We start from the raw sequence: 10,651 nt of genomic DNA on the forward strand, positions 1-10,651 counted from the left end.
GACAAGGGCTCTACCTCTGAGCCACGCCCCCAGCTCTAGGCAGGTGTGGTAGCATGCAACCACTAAGCTACATTCCCAGTCCTTTTAAAACCATCTCACTAAGCTGTCCAGACTGGCCCTGAACTCTCTGTAACCAAGGCAGGCCTTGAACTTGGCTTGGTCACTAGAGTCACCTGGATTACAGACAGACCTGTGCCATGAGTCCCAGCCAAGGGATGCTCTTAAGTGGCCAGTGCCTGGAGAACTGGGGTTAGCAGGGCTGCTCGTAGTGTGCCTGCTGCTGGGTCAGCCATCGGTTTTGGAGAGGGATGGTCATTAGAACAGACCCCTAGCACAGATGCTCTCTAGGAACCGGGAACCCGGTGTCCAAAGCTCTTACCAGGGTAGCCCGGCTGACGAACAAATCCCTGTCAGGTCAGCTGGGTGGGAGACATCACGAAGGGCAACGGACAGTCCCAGGGCCCTACTTTGCGCTAGAACTGTCCCAGGCACTAGGACACAGCGGGGAACATGACCCACAAGGGGCCCCAATACTCACATGCCTGTGAAGCAAGAGAGTGATGGAGGCGCAGAGGGAGGAACGATCAAAGAGTCTCTGGTGACTCTGGGGCTGGTGTGGGGCCCAAGGTGTACATGTTGACCCAGCTCCCCGGGTGACTGGGAAGGCAGCTGCTTCCCCAGCCTAGTCCAAGAAGCATGGTCTACCCCATCTCTTGCCTTCCGGCAGGGAGATTCAAACTCACCGAGCAGAAAGAATCATAAGCACCGACAGACTCTTAAAAATCCTACAATTTGGGAGTGGAAGTGAATTTTTAGATTTGTTAAATAATGTTTTCAGGTTCAAAACATCGTTGGCAAGAAGGAAACTCTAACAGTCATCTGAGAAATCAAATTAAAGCCTGAGTGTGATAGTTCAACATGGGGTCAGAACAGGTGACCCACATAGCGTGAGAGGTTATGTGGAGTAACAGCATCTCTCGTTCTCAACAGGTGAGGAAGGGACTGTGTCAGTACCTTCATTACCCACACAGGGCCTCACTAGGAAGTCCAGACTGGCCTTGAAATTCCTACATAGCTCAGTGACTACAAGCCCCAAATCCATGATCCTCCTGCCTCAGCCACCCAAGTGCTAGGATGACAAGTGTGACATTCCAACCTGGAATTATCACCATGTTACAAACACATTTGACAGTTTGCACAAGAGATGAATCTTCCAGATTCAGCAGTTTCTTCTCTCTTCATACTTCTCAGAAATGTGTACATGTCCCCCAGAACTGTGTGCAGAATGTCTATAGAAATACACCCCGCTAGATAAGCTCTCCAACTACGTCCCCTAGAAGTACTGTCCCCGCTAGACGGGCTTGACCACCACGTCCCCTAGGGGACTGTCCCCGCTAGACGGGCTCGACCACCACGTCCCCTAGGGGACTGTCCCCGCTAGATGGGCTCGACCACTATATCCACAGCCCCAGCATTGTCCATAGCAGCCAAAAACTCTGACAAATGTGCCCATGGCAATGGCAGAGAGCAGAGGAAGGAAAAACCATTAGGGCCCCACAGTCCCTCTGGGAGAAATGCCGGATGACCTAAGGGTCTCCCAAAATGCATCGCCTCTGAGCGGTTCCCAGCGCCGTCACCACGCCTTTCACAGCTGCAACTTCAGTGGACACTCACTCACACCACGGGAGGAGCCCTGTAGGGTTCCTCGAACGAGTCACAAATAATGAGGCGCAGCAACACGAGCGACCTCACGACCTCAGCGCCGACCCCGTCGCTCTCCGCAGGTGCCACCCCTCCGCGTCTGCCAAGTTCAAGTGCAAGGACGCCTGGCCTGTGCCCCTGGCAGTGAGCACAGCAGCTTCCTGTGCTGGAGAAGAATTGACTGAAATGGGTCGCAAGAGGGCTCTGCAGCTAGTCATGTTTTGATGCCTGCTTTGGCGCTGGGAGCACAAGCACGTGTGCTTTACAGTCACAGCGCTCGACATGTATGGCCCACTGGCTTTTCTGGACACATACTATGCCTTGAGTAAAAGGCTTTCAAATGTATGCAGTGAAGGCATTGCTATAGGAAAAGACACCACTGGGAAACTGCTTAGAAAAAGAAGGACTTGAGGGGACATTGGCCAATAGAGCGACACACACACCCGAAGTCTTGGTCACATCACCAATTCAGATGCTTTTTTCTCAATTTTAATTTAATTTTTATTTTCTTTTCACAATTTTTACTGACATTTTCTTTTCTTTTTCTTTTTTTGTTTTTTTCGAGGTAGGGTCTCACTCTGGCTCAGGCTGACCTGGAATTCACTATGTAGTCTCAGGGTGGCCTCGAACTCACGGCGATCCTCCTACCTCTGCCTCCCGAGTGCTGGGATTAAAGGCGTGCGCCACCACGCCCGGCTTATTGACATTTTCCATGATTATAAAAATATCCCATGGTAATACCCTCCCTCCCCCCTGCACTTTCCCCTTTGAAATTCCATTCTCCATCATATTACTTCCCCATCTCAATCATTGTACTTACATATATACAATATCAACCTATTAATTACCCTCCTCCCTCCCTTTCTCTCAGTTCAGACTCTTGACCAACATGCTTGATTGGAAGACTAAACACAGGGGATAATAATAATAATAATAATAATCAGCTGTTACTTATTGAAGACTATCTGTGGGGTCCCCAGCTCTATGAGGTGGGATCTATTATTATTCCCATTATATGGGGCAGGAAATCAAGTCTGTACTCCAGACACTGACCAAGTGGCAAAGCTGGGATTCAAACCCAAGCAGCCGGACTCTGAAGACCAGTTTCAGTTACAACCAGAGGTGGCTGCCTGAGGTAGAGAGAGGGGTGTATGTGGTTGTCATGACTGTCTGTTGACATTTTAATTCACGGATGAGGGAGTGGAGAAGAGATAAATAATGGGCATAGATTGCGCTTTCATGGGATGAATCGTCATGAAATTAGATTTGCAGATGAAGCCAAGCCTCACGAGGCCCAAAATCTAAGCAGGAAATGGCAAGATGGACCCAAGCAAAAGAAATGCAATTTGCTATGCACAGCAAGAAGATAATCCACACAAAATGACTTTTCTGGAAAAAAAAGTGTGTGAGTGGTTGCTGTGAGGGACAGTGAGAGGGCAATGACCACGGACAGCAGGCAGCCTCTGAACCACTAGTATAACAGGGTAAGGGACATTCTGGGGACACATCACAGTGTGACATTATCCCAGCACCACACCAGCTTCTGCCAAAAGGATTCATAGACATGGGACGGGTGAGGACTGTCACTGGGAAACAGGATTCAAATTGAACCCAGGTGTGTTCAGAGGGTAAGGAAGGAAGAGAGCTTGGCTCAGGAAAGGGCAAAGGTGACCAGAGGCCAGTATCCCCTCCACTGGCTCACCCAGTGTGGCAAATGGCATCACATGTGCAGCTCGTTCAGGGCAGCAGGTGCCTGCTCTGAGCACTGGCTCCACCAGCTTAGACAGAATGGCTCTAGGGACGCATTTGGGCTGACCTGTGCAGACGGACTACAGGAACGTGTGCTGAGCTTACAATCAACCCACGCAGACAGGGTGCCTGCCGCATGCATTGGCTCAACCAAGACAGACCACATACTTCACACCCCATCTCCAGTGTAGACAGAAGGCATTGTCCGTTGGACTCAGCCACCCAAGCTGTTAGAGACAAAGGCCAATGGACAGAGTCAAGATCTGAAGGGAAGCTAGGACCTGGACAGAGCTTAGGCACAAGGAAAGTTACTGAAGCTAAGAGTCTGGGCTCTAAGAGTCTGTGTGAGGCTCCGGATGATGGGGTGGACAGAGTGAATGGAAGGTTCCAGTGCTCAACCAGTACAGACAGACTGCATGTACCTTGCCCTGGCTCTGCCAATGTACACAGACCACAGGGACCCCTCACTTGATCCACCAACACACACAGACTGTCGCTATCACACACTGGTTCCACCAGTGGAAACAGACTGAGTGCTTCGTTCTCAGAGCCCGCCGGCCAGCGTCACCAAGCCGAGCTCCTCACGGCTGACGCAGCTAGACAGTGTGGCTTCCACACCAGTTCGGAGACCTGTCTGTGCCCACACTTCCGGGGGGGGAAAAGGTGGGGTTCCGCACAGGGCACAATCCCCATCGGCCTCTGCTGTGTGTCAGGGCTGCCCCCACAGTCAGTGGTGCAGGGACCGCAGCCTGCCCCCCACCCCTGCCACCAGGACTTAAGGAGGGTCTCAGTGCTCACAAGACTGAGCAGATGAGTCTTGTCCTGACAGATGAGTCAGACCCTCCCCCAAAGACACAGCGTCAAAGATGGGAACAACTTGTCTCCCAAGCATGAGTCAGTCTATGCCTGGAGTAAGGACTGCTGGTACATGCTCTCTTTTATGTTGTCTCCCCATTGATGGGCATCTGGACACTCCCCGTGGCCCAAGGGCCACAGCCAGAGCAGAAGAAGAGCAGACCACTGGAAGCAGAGCGTCTGACTGAGCTGCAGACAGTCACAGGGGCTCACCTACATCAGACAGTTTAGGAGAGAACTGCCCAAACCCCCCTCCAGGCAATGATCCCCCAGCAGGCCAAGGGGACCAAAGCACAGGTCTGCCCCTCCTAGCACCCCTCCCTGCCCGTCATTGCTCTCATTCCCACGACTGGCCCAGCCAGGGAGCAGCTGGCTGCAGCCCAGGCAGAGTGAGGACAAGGTGACAGCGACCTGGGCTATTGCCTGCAGCGCTCAGCCGCCTCTCAGCTCGGGGCCTGCAGCCAGCAGCATGGGCACACCAGGAAACAGGGTGACTCACTGCTTCCCCTGCCCCAGCTCCAGAACACAGCGCCCGGGGTCCTAGCCGATGTCTGCAGGGAAGCAGGGGCCTGAGCAGAGCTGCTGAGAGCCAGAAGAGACTCTCGGACATCAGAGAGACAGTGAGGGCGCTGAGAGCCTTACCCAGAGCTCCTCAAAGGGGGCAGAAGCAGATATGACATGCCGCCTACAGGCAGGTGGGAGAGAACATGCACAAGAGAGGGTTTTGTTTATTTCCTGGGGTACACGCAGGCCAACTGCCAGGTTGGATGAAGTATGTGGCAGGTAAAGGAATTACTAGGGGACTAGGAGGCTAAGTGGATAAACCGTAGGCAAGAGCAACCAAATTTGGAAGCAAGTGCGTATCAGAACCGCACACAGGACCCACCCGCACGAGAGCTAGGGCCGAGGACAGGGCGGGCTGGAGGTCACAGCCTTGTTCCAGTGGCCTGGAGAAGGCGTTCTGAGAGAGCCAGGTTCAGCACAGAGGCAGGAGCAGGATGCCAGTAGCTCTAGACTCCAGTCCTCACCACAGAGTCCTGAGCGAGGCTGTTGCTAAGCTCCCTGCTGTATGCTGGGGTTTATAGTGGACACAGAGAGAAAGGCAACAGAAGCACTTGGGTTTAGAGGACAGTGAGAAGGAGGCCAGCCTGGGCAGGGGTAGTGCGGGGCAGGGCTCCACACGCAGCCGCCTGACATCCCAGCCCTGGAACAGATAGGAGCTGGGCTCCAGAGGGAGGCCCTGCTTTGTGAAGCCAAGGGCTCCAACTAGGATCTTACAAGTCACATACCAACCACTTCATCATGTCCCTCTTCTGCACTGATTTCTGTGGGGATCAGTGAGTCCCCCCACCTTGAGGATTGGGGCGATCTCTCTCAGGATTACTGCAGCACCCCAACCCCGGCTCATTGGTCTCCCTACTCTGTAGCAGTGGGTAAAAGAGTCTCAAAGCTCACTGCGCCCCACATGGCCAAGTCTCCAGCATCCTGTGGCCCCCTCTTTATCTGCCATAGCTGAGGGTGAGAACTCCAGAATTTCTCATACATTCACTGGGCAGGGGTCTCTGTGCAGCTCTTGCCTGTGCCTAGGACCCTTTTCTCCTTCCATCCCTCCCATGTCACCCTGCATCTCTCTAGAAAGTTCTTCAGATCTTGGCTGAAGAGTCACCTCTTCAGTTTTCCTACTCCAAACTTCACATGAAGCCAGCTTCATCTCTTCTCTTCGAGGGTTTCCCACAAACCCGAATATTCTTGCTGGGGACGCAGCTCCATGGCACAGCTCTTGCCTAGTATATGCAAGGCTCTGAGTTCAATCCCCAGTGAGGTGATTTGAAAACAACCTGGACATTCCCAGCATATCTAGGTCAAGAGGAAAATCACACAGGTGTTTGCTATTGTAACTAATGTCCTCAACTGGCAGAGAAAAAATTAGTGAGAGATCAGTGAATGAGAGGGGAGTCTGTCCCCCAAAGGTCAGAGACAATACTCACTTTGCTTACCTTATATCTATAAGGCCTGACAGCGTGACAGACACCTAATACGTGTGCAGTAAACACTCGCCGAGTGCCGAGTGAAGGAGAGGAACCTAAAGCATGGCACGGAAGTCACTTAGCTCCAGATTCCAGCGTTGACAATTCCAGTTTTGGGCAAATAAATGTCACTCAACAGAGTGAGCCAGGGTTTAGCAGGAAAAGAATATCATACCCAGAGTCCAAAAACATCAGGCCCCCAGAAAAGCAGTCTTTGGGGCGGGGGGAGCAAGACTGCAAGTCCCAGCTTACTGGTCTGGGAGCTGTGTCTGCTCCCCTCCAGCCCCAGAGCCTGCATATAGACATTTTTAAAATTTCTTTTGTTTATTTTTATTTATTTATTTGAGAGCGACAGAGAGAGAAAGAAGAAGATAGCATGAGAGAGAATAAGAATGGGCGCGCCAGGGCCTCCAGCCACTGCAAACTAACTACAGATGTGCCCCCTTGTGCATCTGGCTTACGTGTACCCTAGGGAATCGAGCCTCGAACCAGGGTCCTTAGACTTCACAGGCAAGCGCTTAACCGCTAAGCCATCTCTGCAGCCCTGCATGTAGACATTCTGTGACTTCCTGAAAGGTAGCTCGGGGTGGGGGGGGAGGGGGACCTGCTTCTTGTGCTCAGCCCACCTAGACACTGTACCTGTGAATTTGTGACCACCCAGGATCAAGTCCCATAGGTGCAGTCTACAGCACGAGATCACAATGACAGGTAGTTTAAGCACAGGGTAAAAGTCACAAGTTCTTTTCCATGATCAATCTGTACGTCTTACCCTCTGCCACAGTGATTTACTGACAGCAAGGTCACCCAACTGATAAGCAAGGAACTGATGGCTCCCACACCCTCTGCTACCCCTGGGTCCAGGGAGGAAGGGACACGGCTGCTCTGGAGTCACAGTGACTGGGAAGACAGCCCCTGGGCTCACCAGTCACTACGCTGTAATCATGCAGGGTGCACACCCCCGACAAATTTCCTGGGGCTCCAGGACACCGATGCCACATACACGTTCAGGCACCATCATTACTTACACATTTTATTTTTGGCTCTCCCTCTGCGGCGTCATTATTGACCCCGTCAGGCCAGCGTTACATAAATCACCTTTAGAATTCATTACCTCCTAATTGGTGGAAAGGCTGGGCGCTTGGGTCTGGTGTGTCCTGCCCGTAACTGCCATGCGGCTGCTGCAGTCCCTGCCCACTTTCCTGCCGCCAGTCTCCTCTCCCCATCTTCGCATTTCCCGCCTCGTGTCGCTGCCACACAACAGTATATCAGAGAGGTGAAATTTTTCTGTGGGTGTGTGTGTGTGGGGGGGCTAAGACAGGGGTGTGAGTCCCCATTTAGGGAACAGGTGAGAACCAGGACAGTGGTTTGGATCACACCGTCCCCCGTCTACCCCCACTGGCACTCTCCCGCTACAGCAGCTTTTTCCTGTAACAGACGCACCAGCAAGCAGCTATCCAAACTCCAGGCCACTCGGCCCTCTTCCATCAGCAAAACCACAGAAAAGCCGTGGCTGGCACGAACTCAGAGTGAAGTGCAGGGAAGCAGCCAGCACGGCATTTCCAATCAGAGAAATCTGTCTTTCCTCCCTATAACTGAATGGAAGGTAAATTCTGAGACAAGCTTGTCAGGCACTTACCCAACAACCAAACAGCAAAATAAATAAATAAATAAATAAATTAGTAGTAGCTGCTGAACTTTCTCAGACTTATTAGCTTACATAAACAGACATTTGAATAAATGTTTTAAAAATGAAACTCCCTTGATACTCTGTAATCAGTAAATGTTCATTATGGAAACACAGCAGATATACATGAAATTTCCCAAGTGATATTCTAGCTACAAGATGAAAAAGGCTGAGCTACAAAGTATTCTCAGAAAGCCAGCTCCCCTCTCCTGGATGGAGACAGGGAAAAATAGATCTCGTTTTGCTCACTCAGGCAATTTATAAATGAGCCCCCCCCCCCCCGCTGGCTGATGTCTCTATAAATAATTAATCCTTGACCTTGCTTTTAAAAAGCCTTGACTTTCAAATTTTGGGAAGTTAATTCAGTCCTGTGGAGTCTGATTGTGGGTAAATAAATAAATAAATATGTTGTGCCATTCAGATGTCCTCTGGCTACTAGGTGAGATGATAGGATGGGGTGAGACTTTGAAGTGTTCTGTATTCGAATGCTGCTCAGTGTCTTCAGGATCTGAATGGCACCCTCTTGTGGGTCGCTTCACAGAGGAAGATCCACTAAAGCCTCAATAAGTGTGCTTCCCTTGCCCCAGACCAGAGAGTAGGCCCCTAGCTCCTGTTTTCCATAGATGGTGGGATGTATTGATTCAGACAGGATCTCTTGCTTAGCATGGTGGTGCATACCTCTAACTCTAGCACTCAGGAAGCTGAGGTCATAAGTTCAAGGCCAGCCTGAGCGATTTAACGAGTCCATGTCTAAAACAGAAAAAAAAAAGAAGAAGATAAAAAAAGGATCTTCTGTGAAGATCACTGTCTCTCCTCCCTGCAGCCTGATGGCCTCTGCTTTAGACAGAGACGCCGCTGGCAGAGGTCAGGGAAGTAGGAACATTTTAAAGACGTTGTCACTTCCACTCCAAAGGTTGCTCTGCCCTAATGGGACAAGCCTTTCTTGCTCATCCATAAAGGTCAAGGTTGAACTCGGAGGTGAGCCCAGAGAAAGTGGCATTGGTGATATATAGTCACCAACGTGGAGAAATACACGGAAGGGTTACTGTGCCCGTTCCTCTACCCCGTCCATAGCGGTGTCCTTGAGAGCAGCTGCCCTCCCACGTCCTGATGCCTGGTCAAATTCATGCCAAGCAGATAAGAGCTCCAGAAAGAAGCCCGTTTTCCCTGGCAGAACCGAACACGCTCAGGAACCTGCTAGGAGGCGATTCAAAGACCCAGATCCAACTGCAGCTCGGAAAAATGGGTACAGGACAGAGAGCCCCAACATCAGACCTGTATGCCAGCATCCCAGCCCGTGAGGGGCGGGCAGGGGACAGCTGCTCGGCCTAGAGACCGGATTCGAAACTAAAGTTAGGCTGTTGGGAGTCCCGCGCGGGAGGGAGATGGAAGGAGGTCACTTCGTGGCCCCTAGGGACTGCCCAAACCACAGCAGCGTCTTGGCGGGGCCCTGCTGGCGTGTGGGGAAGAGGCTGGAGCTGCAGCCGCCGCCAGAGCCGGGCTCGGTCCCGCGGCACAGCGGATCATCCTTCAGCGGCCCCCGGCGCTGCCCGAGGCTCCGACTCCCGCCCTCGGGGACAGCCGCCCGCCCGTGCCTGCCGGCGAGCACCGACGCACCCTCGCCTCGCCTCGCGGGGAGCACGGAGCAGGCCGGGCCCGGGAGAGTTGCTGGCGGAGGCTGCGCGCCGCCGAGCGCAGGGGACACCTTGCACCGCTCGGAGGGCAGCCGAGGTCGCCGCTAACTTTCCCCTCTGGTCCCGGCCCGTCCACCACCGGCCCCTAAGTGCCAGCTCTGCGCGCACCGCAAAGCCTGGGCGCTCGGGACCCCTCCAGCCCGGCCCTCGGGTGCGCTCGCGGCAGCCGGGGCCCTACGACGCCGCTACCCCGCGCCCGGCACCCACGGCTGGGAGGAGGAGCGACGGGTCCGCGGGGACCCGGAGAGCCGGCGGAGCGGCCGTGCACCGGCGCGGAGGCGAGCGAAGCCCAAGGATCGAAAGTCTAATTGAAGTTCCCGCTCGTGGGGCCGGTCCCCGAAGTACGGCCCGACTGAGGCCCGCGCGCCCCGCAGCCCCGGCGCCGGCATCCCGAGACACCCACGCACCCGGAGTTGCGGGACTGGCCCGCGCTGCGGTCCCCGAGCCGCCCGAGGCCCCCGGGGCGTCGCTCGGAGCCGGCAGCCGGCCCCGGGCGGGAACACGGGCGGGGTCAGGGCGCCGCCACTTACCCGGCGCGGCGGGCGCTCTCCGGGCCACGGGAGGCTCGGCTCCGGGAGTGGTCCTCCTCCGGGGCAGCCAGGCGGGTCTCCGCCCCAGCGCGGCCCGGTGCCGTTTTCCTACCGGTGCGGAACCCGGTGCGGTCGGCGGGCGAGCGTGGTGGATCGCGCGGGAGAGGGCGCGGTGGCGTGTCCCTCCCCGGCCCCCAGTCCGGGTCCGTCCCCCGGTCCAGGTCCGTCCCCCGGTCTCTCCGTCTCCGCCGGGCCGGGTCTCCTCTCCGCAGTGCCGCCGGCTCCGGCTCACGCGCCGGGAAGGCTCCCAGCGAAGTGCGAGCGAAGCCTCCGGCGAGGCTGGAAATAGCGCCGCGCCCGCCCGGCGCCCCGCCCCCGGCCCCGGCCCCGCCCCGTGATGGTAGCGGCGAC

At 54.6% G+C, this 10,651-nt stretch overlaps 1 protein-coding gene across 1 annotated transcript in view; it reads right to left on the reverse strand.

Moving 5' to 3' along the window:
• Nucleotides 1-10,322, reverse strand: part of Chst8 (carbohydrate sulfotransferase 8) — a 153,547-nt gene extending 143,225 nt beyond the window's left edge. Inside the window, exon 1 of the mRNA XM_004659955.2 lies at nt 10,241-10,322. The gene's annotated coding sequence lies outside the window, so the exon portion shown is untranslated. The remainder of the gene's footprint in view (nt 1-10,240) is intronic.
• Nucleotides 10,323-10,651: the final 329 nt, after the last annotated feature.

This window comes from Jaculus jaculus, chromosome 7 (assembly GCF_020740685.1).
Source record: "Jaculus jaculus isolate mJacJac1 chromosome 7, mJacJac1.mat.Y.cur, whole genome shotgun sequence".
NCBI lineage: Eukaryota > Metazoa > Chordata > Mammalia > Rodentia > Dipodidae > Jaculus > Jaculus jaculus.